This window comes from Desmodus rotundus, chromosome X (genome assembly GCF_022682495.2).
Source record: "Desmodus rotundus isolate HL8 chromosome X, HLdesRot8A.1, whole genome shotgun sequence".
NCBI lineage: Eukaryota > Metazoa > Chordata > Mammalia > Chiroptera > Phyllostomidae > Desmodus > Desmodus rotundus.
In genome coordinates, this window is record NC_071400.1 from 11,614,492 (window position 1) to 11,633,924 (window position 19,433).

The following is a 19,433-nucleotide window of genomic DNA, read 5'->3' on the forward strand; positions in this document are numbered from 1 at the left end:
TAACTTGTTAGAGAGGTTAAATATTAGTCATTAATTCTCATAAAGGTTATGAGGCTCACACCAGTATCGTGCTCTACGAGTATAGGAATCTAACTTCAACTCATTTGTGGTTATTATTACCATGACAAGAACATTTTAAAATCTCTCAGTGAATTACCAGTGGTAGCAGTTTTACCCTCTAACATTAAGCAGCAGTTAAGAAATCATAGTAGGTACTCTGGCAATCTGTTTTAATACTAATTAGTTAATAAAGTAATTAGCAAAATAAGAAATATATTACTACTATGCTGCATTATAATGTAGCTGAAATTGCATGTGCAGATGCATAATGTGGAATTTCTAAAAATTCCATTTAGAAAACTTAGCAGTATATTTAAGTATTTGGCATTCACAGGCAAACAGCTGTGATGGAGGAAGCTGTATTTAAATAGTCAAAATTGAAGGTGCCAGCAAATTTCAAACAGAACACGTGAAAATGAACTTTTTATAAACTTTATTTTCCTCCTTGGCATGGATTATCACCACACACCAAAATTGAGGTGTTGGGCTTATTTTACCATCTAAGTATATTTAAAAGTTATGTGGTGCACTCTTTTTTAAGTGCACAACTGTCTGATAATGTTTACTGAAAGTCCTCTTGCACCTGCACCAGAAACTATTAGCATGGGTGCTCATGATGTTGTGTACATGTTGGATTACACTTTGAACATAACTTTACCTAAAAACTGAGCATAATTACTAAAAGATAACATTTTCTACCTGTTTACATATATAAATCTTTGGTCAAAATCTGCTTTTTACTACAAAAAAAATCTGTAAGGCAGGCTTTAAGTACATTATAGCACTGCTATATCTATATCACTGAAGTACAAGCTTGCTGATATTAAGTCAACCGTAAAACAAACAACACAGTAAATCTATGAAGACATTTTTCTTTTCTTTTTTGAAAACACATAGTAACAACTCATAACAGAACAAATATTAACTCAACCAAATCCATTATAGTACAATGAAGCAAATCTCTTCTCTTCACCAACAGATATTAAATTGAAGGAAGCATAATTACTGTTTGCCTTTAAAAAGGATGTATTCATCATTAAAAATTATTGGAAGCCTTGTATTTTCTGCATGGCCTTCTACAAAATGTATCACACAGATTGATTTTTGGAACCTAACAACCTATATCAGGCAATAAAATTAAATTAAAAATACAAAAATGGAATCAAACCATCAAACCAAGACATAAGAGTGAAAGAAACACAAATAAAACACCATTCGGTGGCATTTTAGCCAAGTATATTGTTAGGTAGATTATAAAACATGGGATGAAGCTTTATGACCAAAAGGAACTGGAAGAATAGAAGATTGGCTCTTCTTTAAGTGATCTGGGAAAACTGCAGAAGTTGTGGAACTTTAAGAATACATGATGAGGTTGGATAATCTAAAACATTTAATGTACAAGAGTCTAGATAAGGGAAACACAGAAATAGAGTGAAGAATGAAATAAAATCTGCTGCAAATACAATATTTGTGCTTTATTATAGAACTGATTACTATGAAAAAAACTTTGCTGAATTAAGTTGTAATTTTAAAGTGCCTAAATAAACACGTAAATACAAATGAATATACAGTAATAAGTCATGGTCTTAACTTTGCTATCTTACCTATAACATTTGGTAATTTTTTCAACTGCTGTTGCCTTGATGGCCACCATAAGCTTGAAATAGATGATACAAGAAAAGCACAGACATAAAATAAAAAACTGCAAGCCAAAAATATGTTTTTAAAATGCTGAAACATAAAGATTCCTCAACCACTATCTATGACATTTTAATTGCATGCAAGATTGTATAATGTTAGCTGATTAAAAATTATTTAAAGAAAAGATGATTAAAGTACTTTGAATTTACCACCAGAAATGTACAGTAATTTGCATGGGATTACAATAGGATTTATTTTAAGGGATGACATAAATCATTTAAAATTCTGATGCTGTTACCACTATAATTTACTGATGAGTATGAGAAGTTATCTAGGAAACAGTGGCTTAAGCCTGCATTGTGAGGTGCCTTCATTTAGCATGGATAGGAGGTAAATGCAAGAATGGATTAAGACAATAAATAGTCCCAGGAGAAGTCTCCAATTTGATGGGAGGGATATTAGGTATGATTGACTCTAAAAGATAATGAAGTATTTACACTGTTTTGAGGAAGCACAATTGGTTGAATAGCTGAAAAGCTAAATTATGGGCTTTGTTGAGGGGATGGCATTTGGGATCCAGCTTGAAGTATTTTCCCAGGACTTCCTGGGCATAGATGGGACTAGGTAAGGCTTCCAGGCAAAGGGAGTAATAGAGGCAAATGCTTAGAGGTAGAGCAAAACAAGATTATAGGAAATGGTCAGGTTTGGCCAAAAAGTAAGGAAAGGTTCAGGTAGTGAGTAGTAAAACATGAGAACTGGTAAGGTGTGGGATTTGCTTTTTGGAAATAATGGTCCTGAACAGTAACATTTGTTGTATGCCTATATGCTAGGTATTTTTATATATCAATGCACTTCATTGGAAATGATTAATTTGCTACTGGATCTCTTGTTCAGCATTCCCCAGAAGTGATTTCTCAGCTAATTGAATCCTGTAAGAAATAGGTAACTTTCACTCTGCTGCAGTAGTCCATTCCACTTTTGGGCATTCTAATCATAAGATTCTGTCTTATGTGAGTTCAAATATCTTTTTCTCTACTATGCATTTACTGTGCATATTTCTACCCTTTGTAAATGTATAGAACTTTAATCTCTTTTCTGTAAGATATTCCTCTAACTGACTCAAGACAGCTAAGCTTCCAATTTTACAGGTTAAAGACCATCAGCCCTTTCAGTGGTTTCTCATCTGACATGGTTTCCAAATCTAAAGGGTTCCTCCTGGATACTTTTTTAGATTTAATAATACTCATGAAACATAGTACTCAGAATATAATATACTACTCCAGTTATAGCATGTCCAACAGAGGATAGAACAAATGATCACCTTCTTTATTATAAACACTGCATTTTCATTAATGAATCCTATTTATACATGCACTATTGACTCACATTGTTCTTACACTCAGTTAATTCTTACAAGGAAGTCATATATTACAGCTATGGATTATCTTGACAAGATATTAGAAGCAAGATCTTGAAAAAAATACACCAACCTCTTGGATCACACAGCCTCCGTGTGGCTTTGAGTAAACCACATCACCCTCTCTAGACCTAAATTACCTCTTCTATAAAATAGAAATAATACAATTGCCTTCTTCAAGGGTTGTTATGAGCCGTAGGTGGAATTATACTTAAAAACTACCTAAAACAGTGCCTGACACAAAGATATTCCAATGATTATTAATGAATAAGAGGCAGAGAGATATCAAGTCCATAGATGAAAGTTCGTTAACCTAAAACAATAGGTGAAAACAAAAATCACAATTTACTTGAATACAGAACCAATCTTAAAATATGGTTAGTTGACTCCCCCCCTTTTTTTTTTCAAGAAAATCATTCATTCATGGCAGAGGCCAGAAATGGCAAAGAGAGTAAGACTTCCTGGATTTGGAAACTTTCCAGAAGAGATGAAAGAAATGAAGGCAAGCAGGAAGCTGCTTGCCTTAAGCAAGACCATAAAAGTAAATTTTAGGTGGCAAAGAGGGACATACTTAGAGATTGTGAAAATGGTCCTAGAAGAGAGAAAACTTTCTACAAACTGAAAATTATAATTAAATTTTCCAAGTACAATGATGGTGCAAAACTGAATTTACTTTGGGCCAGTGTCTAAACAGTTAAGCTGAGTATCCAATGACATCGGTTGCGGTGTTGCTGAAATGATTTTGATTTCAGATTACTTCTTAATATCAAATCGTGTTGGAGCAATTTTTTTGAAAATACAGATACTATACTAATCTATCAAAAGAGGAATAAATTATAGAAAAGGGGCAATGACTGAAAGATGCCTGAGATCTCTATAACCACCATCACATGATTTTTTAAAACTGCTTAGTTCCACTGCTGAAATCCTAGTGCTCAGCATAGTTCCTGGCACAAAGTAAGTGTCAAAAATGGTTTGTTGAATGAATAAAGCAATGATATTTTTGTTTGCCGTAAGTTTTTTTCTTCGTGATTAATAGGAAAATAATTAAGAAGAATATTTGGGGAGAAAAAGAGAGAAACTGCTAAATATTATTCTGCAGCCAGTCTTACAGGGAAGAGGACCCATAGGGGCTACAATGTATGGCAGAAATAATAAAGATGAGAGAAACATATGGCAATGTGTGAAGCCTGTGTAAAGGAAAAAAAAAAACCAGGAATGTTCAGAGAGCTTGTCTGAGTCAAAGGTATTTAACTTGTGGAAGGTCAGTGTAGTTCCCCTAAAGCAGGGGTGTCAAACTCATTTTCACCAATGGCCACATCAGCCTTGCAGTTGCCTTCCAAGGGCCAAATGTAATTTTAGGACTGTATAAATGTTACTACTCCTTAACTAGGGGTAAGGAGCTCTACATTTGGCCTTTGGAAGGCAACCATGAGGCTGATGTGGCCCCAGGTGAAAATGAGTTTGACGCCCCTGCCCTAAAGTGATTGATCAGTGAATTGTCAAATCTAGCTGTTGTCCTGTAATCAACTACACATAGCCTTAATTTATTTTTACTATCACAAATGAAATGTGGATGCAATTTTGGAAATCACTAAAATTACTTTAAATTTTAATCAAAAAAGTCTAGCCAAAATCAATTTGCCCAGGACAATGTGTGCTACCCACCACCTACTGGTATTTCCACTGTGCCATTCTTCAGGATACAGCCAATGTTGCCTCCTATGGCCATAACAAGCAAAAGGTTCTTGAAGGTTAGTATCAGTGACAGTTGTAATTGAATAAACTATGATGTTATTGAACAATATGCCAATCAAAGTCACCTGCCACCTATAGTTTTTCCATCTCAGAAGGTTAATCCTGGTTACCAAGTATAGTTTTGGTTGCTTTTACACAATGTAAGTAAAAAGGATTATATTTGGAACTGCCTTCTTAGTACTTCCATGGTGCCTCTTAGTACTTCTATGATCAACAGAAAAGGTTAATGGAAAATTAATGAAAAAAAGGGGAAGGGCAGTGCTGAGCACTCAAAGACTTTGAGAATAAATATTTGTGTCAATGTATCAGGGGGAAAAATGACTAGTTGAGTCCTGACATAGAGCAAAGGAAACAGAGGAAGCGTTCTGTAATAAGGTAGTTATAACATTATTTACAACTTCATCAAAGAAAAAATATTGGAGCAACTATGCTTATTTCCTCCCTTGCTTGTTGTGTTTGTATATAGAGGGTCCAGCAGAGGTAACACCAATGAGTGTGGTTGGTAGGGCGTGTGAATGTCTCTCATGAGGTAGACAGCAATTTGAACATTTCACCTAAAATGTCATATGGTGTGCTTGAGTGTGCTATTGTTATGTTACAGAATTACATGCCTATAATTTTGTAATAAAAGAATTGGTATAGATTACCAGCTCATAAAAAGGGCCAGACCACATATATATTATTGCATAGTGCTTATATATTATATATTATAAATATAAAATTTGTATATGTGATAAATGAGGTATCTGCAGAAGGTATCCAGCCATGTAATATGAAAAATAGAGACATTTATTGAAGAAGATACAAGCTACAAGAAACATTGTACATAGGACAATGACGTCTCAGTCCCCTTCAAAGTAGGCACCTTGGGGCCTCACAGTGTTCTGTCAATCACCATCAGCTGCCCCGTCATATTTTCCTGAATCTCATTGACAATCTGAAATGTCTTCCCTTAGAAAGGTGATTTAGTTTTGGGAAAAGCCAGAATCACAGGGCGCCAAATCTGGGCTGTTAGTTGGCTGAGTAGCCTGTGTGATTTGATGTTTCACCAAAAAATTCTGCATGAGATGTGATGCATGAGCAGGCATGTTGTTGTGATGCAGCTGCCAATCACTAGTTGCCCATAGTTGCGTCCTGAATCATCCAAATACTTTCCACAGAGGAATGTTCAGCATCACACAAAATTTCATCCAGATTCATTCCTCTACTTGCTCAGTCATTTTGAATGTGATGGCCACACAGTAGACATGCTCACTCAATGGCGTCTACTGACCCCACTAATTAGTACAGTGAAGTCGTCATTGTTCACACATGTGCATTCCAGTCCACTCTCCTTGGCTGCCAGGTTACATTGAAGTCGTGCAAACCATTCTCGTTATATTAACAATGGCTAGACTTTTTCCAGACAGACCTTGTATATCACATATATAAAATTTCACCCATACAGCTTTTTTCTTTCCTTCTCTTTTTCCTTTGTTATTTTATATAAAGATTGTGCTGGCACTTAACTTTGCAAATTAATCTTTAGATTATATAATGTTTAGATGGACATAAAGGAGCATTTAGTATCAACTAGAATGGGCATTGTGACTGTTGGGACTTTGCTTTGGGGGAAAGGGCGGAGCATATTTATTTAGAGAAAGGATAGAAATCACAGAGCTTTGTTGCATGAAAATTAAATATGTGTTGAAGGATGGATATAGACACTAAGTAACCAAAGTGTGAGCTCTCAAGTCCAAATGCACACTTCTGTACATTGCTCTGTGATCCTGGCTCTGGGACTCTGCAAACCACATTTTTCCTTTGCTAACTGACTCCTTGTTAAGTTTTGCCAATTGGGGAGCTAGAAGAAGACCACAAGTTCAGAGGAGAAAGGACCAGACCCTCGCTGATTACTTGCTTATCCTGTCAGTAGTGCCCCAGCAACTGTCCTTTACCCTCGTGGTAGCAGTTGGTTCCAGTTTACAGTTTCTTTCAGCATCCCCAAACCATTTTTCTGTTCCACACGATGACAATGTTACACTTGCCTGCCTTAGAGAGTCATAGAAGGACATTTTAGTGCATTGGACTGAGAACCAGGACATCCAGGATTTAAAAACTTGTTTCTTTTTGTCCATTCTTAGCTTCTATCTCATCAATCAATGTAACTTAAGTTAGCTTTCGTCTGTTCCTTATATTATAAACTGTGTTATGATGTCTTTTTTTTTTTGGTTAAGGCTTCTCATTTTTTCTTTTTTTCTTTAGTGTATTTTATTGATTATGCTATTAGAGTTGTCCCAATTTCCCCCTTTGCCCCCCTCTGCCCACTACCACCCTTCCCTCCAAAATCCCCCCCTTAGTTCATGTCCATGGGTCATGCATATAAGTTCTTTGGCTTCTCCATTTTGTATACTATTCTTAACATCCCCCTGTCTATTTTGTATCTACCAATTATGCTTCTTAATCCCTGCACCTTTTCCCCTGTTTTACCCCTTCTCCTTCCCAGCTTATAACTCTTCAAATGATCTCCACATTTATGATTCTGTTCCTGTTCTGGTTGTTTGTCTAGTGTGTTTTTGGTTTTTAGATTCAGTTGTTGATAGTTGGGAGTTTGTTGTCATTTTCATGTTCATAGTTTTGACCTCCTTTTTCTTAAATAAGTCCCTTTAACATTTCATGTAATAATGGCTTGGTGATGGTGAATTCCTTTAGCTTTACCTTCTCTGGGAAGCACTTTATCTGCCCTTCCATTCTAAATGATAGCTTTGCTGGATAGAGTAATCTTGGATGTAGGTCCTTGCCTTTCATGACTTCAAATACTTCTTTCCAACCCCTTCTTGCCTGTAAGGTCTCTTTGGGGAAATCAGTTGACAGTCTTATGGGAACTCCTTTGAAGGTAACTGCTTTTCTCTTGCTGCTTTTAAGATTCTCTCTTTATCTTTAACCTTTGGAATTTTAATTATGATGTGTCTTGGTGTGGTCTTCTTTGGGTCCATCTTCTTTGGGACTCTCTGAACTTCCTGGACTTGTATGTCTATTTCCTTTGCAAAATTTCTTGCTCTTCCTCTTCTCCTTCTGGCACCCTTATAATTTGGATGTTGGTATGTTTAAAGTTGTCCCAGAGGTTCCTAAACCTCTCCTCATTTTTTGAATTCTTGTTTCTTCTTTCTGTTCTGGTTGAATGTTTATTTCTTCCTTCTGTTCTAAATTGTTGATTTGAATCCCAGGTTCCTTCCCTTCACTCTTGTATATTTTTCTTTATTTCACTTAGTGTATCCTTCATTTCTTCCTTATTTTGTGCTTGTATTCAATGAGTTCTCTGAGCATCCTGATCACCAGTGTTTTGAACTCTGCATCTGTTAGGTCGGCTATCTCCATTTCATTTAGTACTTTTTCTGGGGTTTTGTTCTGTTCTTTCATTTGGGCTATATTTCTTTTCTTCCTCAAGTTGGCAGCCTCCCTGTGTTTGTTTCTATGTATTAGGCAGAGCTGCTTTTACTCCCTGTCTTAGTGGTGTGGCCTATGTAGAACAGGCACCTGTAAATTGTGTGGGGCAGAGCCTTAGGCAATCCCCAGGTGGGGCAGCACTTCACCACTTGTGACTCTGTGTTGGGGCAGGGGTCTCAGGAAAAGGACAATGCCTCTGCCTGGCTTCTGGAGGCCTTCCTGGCACTCACCCGACTTCCAGTCACCTCACCCACCTCCTGTATGCGATTGGCACCTTTCCAGCTGCTGCTGTGGGGTTTATGTACATTCTCAGCCCAAGATGGCCCATTAAGCAGTGAAAATCCAGTGGTTTCTTCTGCCACACAGAACTCCACTGGTTTTTAGATTCAGAGGTAATGGGAGTTTTTATCTTCCCGGTGCTGGAGCCCTAGGCTGTGCAGTCTGGCGTGGGGCTGAGATCACTTGCTTCCAAAGTATCCCCCCCCCCAATTTTTACCCACCACATGTGAATGTGGAACCTTCTGTTCTGCTGCCGCCACTGCAGCCACCTCTCTGCATCACACCACCCTATCTCTGTGACTCCTCCTCCTCCTACCCATCTGGATGAATGTGGCTGCCTTAAATGCTTGGTTGTTGGACTTCTATACAGCTTGATTTTCTGACAGTTCTGGGTGTTATTTATTCTTGAGGTCTGATATTACTTCTTTTTCTTTTCTTTTTAAAAAAGATTTTATTTATTTATTTTTTGAGAGAAGGGAAGGGAGGTAGAAAGAGAGGGAGTGAAACGTCAGTGTGTGGTTGCCTCTTGTGCGCCCTCTGCTGGGGACCTGACCCACAAGCCAGGCATGTTCCCCTGACTAGGAATCAAACCAGCGACTCCTGGGTTCACAGGCTGGTGCTCAGTCCATTGTGCCACACCTGCCAGGGATTATTGTAATTCTTCCTATGGTTGCGTGAGGAGGCAAAGTATGTCTACCTATGCCTCCATCTTGACCGGAAGTCTGTGATATCTTTTTAATAACCTACAAGAGTGTTGTGAGCATTAATAAGAAAACAACTGCAAAGCTTCTTAGCTATGGAAGAAGATAATTTTGAGCTAAGCTTCAATATGGTCAAAGAAATAATTTTCCATATTAAATCTTTGGAAAAATATACAGGCACCAATCCAGATGAATGACTAATAACCTGAAAATCACTGAAATAATAACACAGCAGCAACAGCAGGGAAAATGTGCTTTTTTCCTTCCCAAATAGTTTTGTAAAGAAAAAAATTAAACCACAAGTAGATTGAATAGCAAAAGAGGATTTCTGTATAAGATGCTGAACAACAAAAGTTTTGGAATGGCTGCTTTTCTGGATTTCCATCTATCTTTGTTCCTCTTGTAAGAGGGGAAAGTAGGATTGGGGGGTTGTTCATGCAATAAAACAATGAAACTGAGAAAAGTAAGGCAATCCTGACTACCAAAGTTCTAATGGATCTCTGCTCAAATTCAAATGCATCATTCCCTCGAGAATTGTTTTTTGGTCATGGGCAAAGCAACAGCACAAATTAAATGCCATGATAGAAAAAAAGAATCAGAGCAAACACACAAAAAGGTGTAAAGTCTCTTAATATCCATAAACAACAATTAAGAAGGCATCACTGCCAGGCTGAGGTAGGAGTTCCAAGGCTAAACGGCTCTAAGAAGTAAATATACAGTCTGTTTTGACCCACTCAAACAGTCCAAAAATATAAAGGAACTCACTTCTTAACCTTGGTAAAATAATTTCAGTAAGATTCCACTCTCTTGAAATATTTTTCAAGTGACCCATTTAAATATTGTGGCATATTTGTGTATATCAGTAAAAAAAGGAGTAATAATGTAAAACAGGACTAGCTTATATTTAGTATTTTATTTCCAGTGGCTCTTATTTTCTGAGAATAAGTTGGGGTTTTTTTTGGTGGTTGTGTCTTGATCACTAGATACATACATATTCAGGGTCAGGCAGAAGTAACGCCTGCTTGAGTGTGGTTGGTAGGATAATAATATGGGTGTAATAATTTATGGATTTAATTAGAACATTTCACCTAAAGTAATTTGGTATGCATGAGTGTGATATTGTTATGTTACAGAATTATATGCTTATGATTTTGTAATAAAAGATTTTGTAATAAAAAAGGGACATTATTTGTGCTGGACCCTGTATATACTAAGTAGAGATTATCATTGTTACTATAGTTCACTCTTAGTCCCACTTAGGAAACCAAGTCCCTAACACACCTATATAGTGTTCACACCTTGAAAACAACATAAGCTGTTTTCCTTTTTATGTCACCCTTCTTGAAGTTTTCACAATTTGGACATCAAATTTGAAAAGATTCTTACTGTTTTGGTGTCTTCTTTCATTTGTTTCTTTTGGTTACATTGGTTATTTCAATTTCTGGCCCTTCCAAATGATTTAATTTCTTATTTTATAGAGCATTTCCTGTTAATGTCCTTTCTAAATATGCCTGGCACACGTAAATTTTCACTCTGTCTTCTGGAGGAATACCAAAGTTTTGGACTGTGTCATCTCCAGAAGGACACACAAGTTGTTGACCTTGCCATTTGATGGAAGACAATGTTCTGATTTTCTTAATTTCCTTGAATATGTGCCATGGAAACCTACCATTACTGCATTCGACTACAGTATTTCACAATGTTTAATAAAAGCAAAAAATTTGGTTAAGTTTAAAAATGAGCATCCAGTGATTCAAGGGCATTTTTATTCAATACAATATAAAATATTGTTTATTATAGCATAGCCTCACCTGTTGTATCAATAAATTCAGAGATCATGGAGGACAGATGCATTGCCTTTCATCTTGGCATTCAAAGCCTAATGTGTAATAGATATTCAATAAAGGTTTAAAATGAACTGCACATTATGGTTGAGCAGATTATTTTCAGTCAGGCTATCTTAGCTAAACTTCATATGTCCTTGAATTCATAGAGTTCTCTGAATCTGAAAGGCAAGGCAGTTTTCTATTCCTAGGACAGAGAGAGTGAAATATGCTATTTTCAATATACATTTTGATGTTTCCAGTGTGCAGCTATCAAATCAACAACAGGGATAGGGATGGGAAGATGGAGTGGTACTGTTTTCTTTTAGTTTTGGAGATTTTATGTCTATGTTGGTATAAGGTGCAACATGGCTCTCTAGGAACTCTTGAGGATTAAACTTCACTTTTTCCAGAAAAGCTGTGACAGTAAATGTGTATAATAGAATTTACTGTCAGTGGGAGAGAAGGAAAAATGTTTGGTTACCAAAAAAAAGTACAACAGGTTCTTAAATAATGAACATAATTTTGTTTAATGTTGTAATGCTGATGAGAAAAAAAATCAATTCCCAGCCGGGACCACTGTCAGGGTGGTTTGCACATTCTGCCCATGGCTGTGTGAGTTTTTTTGGGGGACTCTGGTAACCTGCCCCATACGAAGGATGTGAATGTGAGGTGAACTGGTGTGTCTGAATAGTCCCAGAATAAGTGCGGTGCATGCAATGTGCCCTGAAATGAAAGGGCATCCTGTCCAGGGTGGATTACTCCTTGCTCCCTGAACTGGAATAAGCAGGTTGGAAAATAATTCTCTTAATTGTTTTTATTAATCTTTTTAAGTGTATGTATAGCTTACATTTATTTCAATGTTTGATATTAGAAGTGTTTTGGGTCTTTATTTAGAGGTTTGGTGATGTATTAGTGACCAGAGATATGCCTTAGGAACTTAACTCTTTTATGTATCAATTAGCCTGTGATAAAATTGGTTTTGTTCTATGTCACTTTAAGTCACAGTTTCCAAGAACCTATCGATGATATTAAATGAGGACTTACTGTATTTAGTTGAAGTATGCAATGATTTGAATGAGGGGAAAAAAAAAACTACTTGAGAGTTATGTGTAATTTATAAATCATATTCATGGCTATGCTAAAATGTTGTTTCTCCTTTACCCATTTTTCCCCTCTAGGAAAATCTGTTTTTGCCATTAGTCTTAATAAATGATAAAAGCTGAATCTCTAATAAGCTGGAGAAAACTTATATACTACTTTTTAAAAATGAGCTGAAAGAGAGACCCAAAAATATTTACCTTTTGAGCTAAAATCTACTTAATCACCAATTCTTGCCAGTCCTTTGTTACTATGGAAACAATGTATGAAATTATCTCTTTATAGAATTTCCAACATGTTTACCAAATTTAAATTCTCTTATAGCAAGACATCTCCCCTTTAGAAATTTCTCTTTTATAAAATGCTACAAGTTTTTACAAACATTTATTAACAAAATAGAAGTTCTTGTCAATATATGTAATTTCAAATTTAAATGTTAGTGCTAACTTAGAGACATAAATGGCTAACCGACCAACACAAATCTGAATATTCACCAGAATTTAAACTGGACAGTAGCTTTTCCTTTACTTCTGACCAGAAGCCTTCTTTACCTGTACATGGAGGGGTAAGAATGGAAGATCAGGCTCCCAAGACCACTGCTCTCTCATGGGGATGCCCTGTTACTTGCACATAAGACAGATTTTCAAGAAGTCAGAGTGACTATCAGTGAGACTCTTCTACCTTCAAGACTCAGGAAACTCTCATCCTTTGAAGCACAGACAGAGAACTAAGAGGAGTCATCATTATATGGCCTGCTTGTAATTTTTTTCTCATTGTTCTGAGTACTCGAATCCTATTGTTTTGGTTTTCTGCACTTTCATCCATAAAGATAATAAAATGAAATTTTATAGAATAGCTTTAGCTATAAGAAGCAAAATGCCCAACAACTTTTACTCTGTGAAAAATGCATTGGTTAGAAGTCATACCTGGAACATATTTTACAATAGAATATTTTTAGTATAGGAAAATACAAATAGAATCCAAATAATATAAGTTAGAGTTCAACATTTCCAAATTGTAAGAGAAGTCAATTAGCAGCACCTCTGATACAAGCCTACATACACTATAACTGTCTGAATAGTTGTTGGATGGTTGAGATTGAGTTAATTTAAGCATAATTTATCACACAAATGTGATCTTAGCTATAATTGATCACATCTTGTCAGATCTGACTTTCTTTTCTCTAAAAACAACATATGCCACTCTTTTGACAAAATAATCTTATGGCTAGAAGAAAGCTAGTTTTTCAAATAATTATGTTTCTAAAAATACCTGTTTTCTGTAGAGAAAATGATAAAATTAGTGCCCCTAAGTCCTTGAACTTTCTTTGCATGTGTTACAAATAATGCTACAAATAACAATGTACAAACAATACCTACATATACTTTGGTTCCTTTCTTCCCATTTATTTCTCCCCTTTTGTTTTTTTTTTTTCCTCAAAAAGATATTCAGTGCTATGCTCCAGAGATTATATTTTTAATATTCTCTCCAGGGCCATTTTGAGGAACTTTGTTTAAATAATGATAGTTCTCACTTCTTGTGGGTGTGGAGAGCAGAAGATAAGGTTCTAAACTAGAATCTCATCTGGCAAGGAGGATTAAAAAAAAATGATGATGTTTGTAATGGTCAGTTCTTCAGAGGTTGTTGTTGAAATTAATGTTAAAAAAACTGATGAAAATAGAAAAGTAACTAAAATATACCAGGAAGTATAAGCACCCATGCTTAGAAAACATACTGTTTTCTAACTTTTAAAATAATTAAAAATAAAGTTTCATCACTGTATTCTACTTGTCATCCTTTGATATACTAGGGTAGGAAAGGAATATATAGTCTAATACTGTTTTTGTCTGTGTAGTTTATTACACTTATTAATAGGAGATAATTACCCTCTGCACCAGAAAGGCACCATTCTAGATGTTTCATAAACATCTTAGTCAATCCTCATAAAACTCAGGGAGATTGAGTTTGTTATACCCATTTTACAGCTGAGGTAGTCAATCCTCAGCAAAGTTAACTGCCCTAAATCATAGAATTACTAAATAGTGAAGCAAGAATTTTAACCCAAGTCCATCTGGTTCCGAATTTCATATTCTTTAAAATTCTCATTGGTCATTGGTCTAATTGTATGTTTCTTTCACATTTACAAAACAGTAAAGATTTCAAAACTTCTATAATTGATTTTCTAGATGATTCACTGGAACTTCTACCCTCAATGAGCTCCCCATTATTTGGTATATTCAAGCATTGAGTGTTCATCTGATGAAGATTTCGGCTTGACTGGGAGTGGTTAAACCATAAGAATTTTAAGGTCTTTTTAAATCCTGAAACATTATGACTACCAAAAATACTATACACACAACAGATATAGCAGGAATTCTCTGCAATTACAACTTTTCCTATACCATGATACCTTAGCACAAGACTGAGGACCATTTTCTCATGAAGACCTTATGTGGGTAGACATTACTCAATTTGAGTCAGATTGGGGCAATAGAAACTTCAATTTTGAACTGAAAAAGGAGATAGTCAATCACAGATACATGACACTGGCTTACACAGATGTTCTGATTTCCTCTGACTCACTGTTTGAGCTTCAAAAAAGGATAAATTTTATTTTTGATATAGTAATTGTGATACAGTCACACCATAACTCAAATATTCACATTGGGCTTTTTCTGCCTTGTCTTATTTATGCCCCTTATTTTGACCCACATTTGAATTGTACAAAAGTAATCTCTAAAACAAAAATGAGAGGCTGGAAACAAGATCAATTTGGAAGGAAAATTTTAAGTTTAAATTTCTAAGGAAAATAATATTCTAATAAAAGCATAAAAACATTAGGAAAAAGACCCTCAATATTTTTTGCAAAATGAAAACACATTTTACTGGCTAGGGGCAGTACTCAGCTCCCAGATAGACTTGAGCATGGTAAAAATGGAAAGATTCTCATCAACTTTGTCTTTTGGACAAAGCTCTGATTGGTGTTATGGAACTTGTAAAGCCCATGGGAGTAATTCTCACAGTAGATTGTCTGACTATTAAATCCCTATTTTGTTATTTTACAATCTTTTTTATCTGTGAGTTTTCTGAGGGCAGTTTTGCTTGTTTCTGGGCCCTAATTTTTGACTGTCAGTGAGAAAGATGAGATTTCTTTAAGTTAGAGAATACTCACAAAGAAATGGGTAAACAGAACAGACACTATTAATCTGCTTCTGTGGCTTGGAAAAGATGCTATTCTAAAGAATATAAGTGGTACTAGTGAACCATATTAACAAGTACTCATTAAAAGCCAAAATTACAAAGATCCTTCAAACTAGCATACTTTAAAAAGAATTTAATCCTCCAGAAACAATTTGTGAATGGAGTATGCTGTGCAAAATCAACCAGTGTATGGCGTACTTAGACCTTAATACATTAACAGCTGGCAACTTAGGTTCTGGGAAAAAAGAAAAACAATAACAAAAACAAAGAATAGGTTATCAGATATAGTATAAAGAGGAAGCCTGGGGAAAATGGAAGGTCACGTTAGCTGATATTACCTAACCAGTTAATGAACTAATCTCACCTCTTCCAATTCACTCAGTGCCCTATTGGTTAACAGTTCTTTTGTCTTTAACTCTGGAATAACTGTAGGGATAAACACTACTGCTTTACATGGCTGTATTTGGCAGTAGCAAAGGAAATTGTCTTTAATAAGGGACACTTTAGACATCACCAAAGGTTCAGAATCAACTCAGGTATAAAAGTTGAAAGAGCAGAATGGATGAAACAGCCCACTACTGGCAAAGGGGAAAACAAGCTGATTTAAGAGACCCTGTCGTGCACAATTGAGGTGAAGTATTTGTCATGTCCCTTATTGGTTTATTCTAGTGTTGAATATTAATACTTTAATATTTGCAAACATTTATGTCCCAAGTGCTTATCTTTGGTGGAAAAATCCATTATGCTTTCAAAATTTAAAGTGCTTTGATTCTTCTGTGGGCAAGGAAGTGTGCAGTTTCAGGAATACCTTGAAGACTTAGGGTCAAATCTTGACATTCACTTACTTATTGTGTGACCTTGAGCAAATCAGTTAACTTCCCTGAACTTTGTGTTTTAAGGTAAGTAATCTTTTCCTTGTAGTATTGTTCAGAGAACTAAATGAAATGATGTTTGGGGCCAACATGGCTAAGAAGAAGCACTCAGTAGATAGTACATACTATAGTATGAATTAGATTATAATCTGAAAGCTACCTTTCAGCTTCTAAATTCCATAAAATTTGCCAAAATGAGCAATTATTATGAAATTTCTCAAAGTGTATATGATTTAAAAAGGACTACATTGCCAAATAAGTTTGAGAAATTGTACATGCTCTATTCCTTTTCCCTTGTAAGTCAGAATTCATTTTCAATATAATTGAATTTGCTGAGATTCCCCCAAATTAAAAAAATCTTTATCTTCATGAAATCAGGGTCTCCTAAACTCATGGGATCTTAGAAACATCTTTTCTAGAAGATATATTAACATCCTAAGAACTTTCTTGTATTCATTTAGGGGTAGGCTAAGTTCATAATTATTTTAAATGCTAAGTATAAATAAATTTTGAAATTAATATACACTGAATGAACTGTGATACCTGGATGACAAAATTGAGGCTAATTTGATTTTAAACAGCAGCAAGACGAGTCAGAGTAAATGAGAAATACAATGAAAGTGAAAGACCACTAACTAGAGCCAAGGTTTGTTGGTCGTGCTTGATTGACTAAAACTACCTTTGGAATTAAGGATATCCAGGAGCTTGGTGAAATTCCTGGTGCAGTTGTTTATTTGCCTTGAAGGAGAGAGACACAGTGTATCAGCATAGTACTATGGTTCCAAGACTACTTGCAAAGCCAAGATTAAGTACAGTGGAACATGTAGAAATACTGGGGCTATTACAAATCCGGCTCACAATATTTGCATTCATATATTTTAGGAAGAACACCAACTTTGTTTTCTTTCAATTTCCATAAATAGTGCTGGAGTTTTCTTAACACTTTTATTTATTTATATTTGCTTTCTTTTTTAAGCTAGCAATTTCCCTAAATTTACTATTGTTCTTTATGGATATTACATGTAGCTCTAACAGATAGAAAAGAGACTGCAGGATTAAAATATTGGGTTTTTAAATTACTTTGAAACCAAAGAAACAGAAGGTATCAAAGCTGTTATTCTATGTTATTTTTATGATTATCCACTTTATCATTTTTAAGCAGCAAATATTTTATATTAAAGCATAATTTTAATGAGTTGGATATTAATCAAGATCTTAACACTCTTATTAACTATAATTTATTGATGTTTTAGGTGCACCTGTTTTCAGATTTCTGTCTCCATACCCATGTGAAAAAGAATATTCCAGTTATTGCAGTCAAATATAATCAACTCTCAAAAGTTTCTAAAGTTGAGTAAAGATAAGCATTTAAATCATCTGATATTTACTGTCCAACTCTGGCCTTTTCAGCTATTACAGTACTTGGAATGTGCATTATAGTTTTGGGTAAAAATTTTTTGCTCATCCTATTGAATCTTGTTAACATTTATAGTAAAGGACAAACAATTCACCTATCCTGATAAAACATATTATAGCTCCCTGCAACCTTTGCATTTAGAATAAATGCCAACTTGTTTTAGGTACCCATTACCACTTTCAAATTGCATTGTACAATATAATGCAAATATGAGTTCTTACTTAGCAGGATCTGTTTTGTTCAAGTGTGCAACAGCAGAGGGATTTTTCAACATAATGCAGCTGTTACCTATGGAGGAAACACATTTCACCTTACTAAGACATATGTCATTATGGACACATTCCTTAGTGCTTCCTTAAGCAATGCTATTTCATAATGAATTTCACTTTGAATATAGCAAATCCTACTATTGCTGCCCACTTGATTTCTGCCTCTAGGTTGATTTTAAAAGATAAGAAGAAGAAATTTTTAAGGGCAATGAGAGTGGAGGTGGAGAAAGAGTTCATTATAAAAGATGCAATATTTACCAAGGTCATAAAAGAATATGCCTATATATACATATCTATTAAATAATACATGTGCCTCTCTGTATACATGCTGTGTCCAGAAAATATTTGCAAGAATATAACCTAAAGGCAGCCTCATGAATGGCAAAAATGAAAAAAATAAACTCATGTATGAATAGATACTACAGATAATGTAGAAGGTAGGGCAGTATCCACAAATAATGTAATAAATCCTTTGCTCATTGGATTTTTTGCCTAGATTTGAGGCCTTTAAACATCAACCAATTATGGTAAATGTTTAACTGTAGGAGTTCAGGCAGACAGCCAAATTCTGGTTTCAAAGCTATTGCTAGTTTTAGCTTAAAGAGTTTTTCATTTTTAAGTAAAAGCATTTCTGGGTACTGGCTATACCCTATAGCTGCTAGAGCTACTGGAATTTGAATAAGTGGATTAGGCAAAGCATAGGTCTTTAAGAAATGGGCCCTGCAGTATTACCTGAAATGTGTGACAGAATAGGCTACCAGGAGTCCTAGGGAAACACTTCCCACGTATAACTTAGCTCTATTTGCCTAAAGCCAGTTTATTTCGACAGACACAAAGTAAAGAGAAGAGTTGTTTTTCTTAGCCAAGCACCTACACAAACAGCAAGGTTAGGGGAGAAGCGAGCTGAACGACCCGGCTCAGCCTTTCCTTGTTAGGAAAGCAAGGTATTTGAAATACACACACGATAGCCAAACTCCCCCGCCCCATAGTTACACTTGCTTTCTTATCAAGCACACGGACTAAATTACCAATCTGCACGAAACTGGCTTGAACACTATATCCCTTCCTCAGGATATTCCTACCCTCTTGCGGAAGCACTAACAAATGGGCCTAGACAATCCACACGCGGGATTTGCAGCCTCTGAATGTATATTTGAGATGGCAACTGCTTAAGTCTCTTTGGTACAGACATGACAATGAAGGAGCTACTGAAGTGACTTTTCTTAGTCCATTTTGTCTCATTTTCTATCTCCCCGAGGTACCCCGTGTTTATTTTCACAGACCCTTCCGACCAGCCCAAAAGCTTTAAACCTTGTCCCCCTTCCCTAAAGTCTCCCATTCACCACCACCCTATCCAACCAAAGTCCCCTCCCGGTCACAACCAAAGCCCGGAGAAGTGGAACGCACACAATGCCTCCCTTATAGGGCTTGAGCTGGGGACTGGGCATGCTCAGTAGCCAAAGCAGAT

General features: G+C 35.8%; 1 long non-coding RNA gene across 1 annotated transcript in view; it reads right to left on the reverse strand.

The window, feature by feature from the left end:
• LOC128780013 (uncharacterized) overlaps nucleotides 1-19,433 on the reverse strand; it is a 73,706-nt gene that overhangs the window by 53,745 nt on the left and 528 nt on the right. The gene's annotated exons all lie outside the window — the stretch shown is intronic.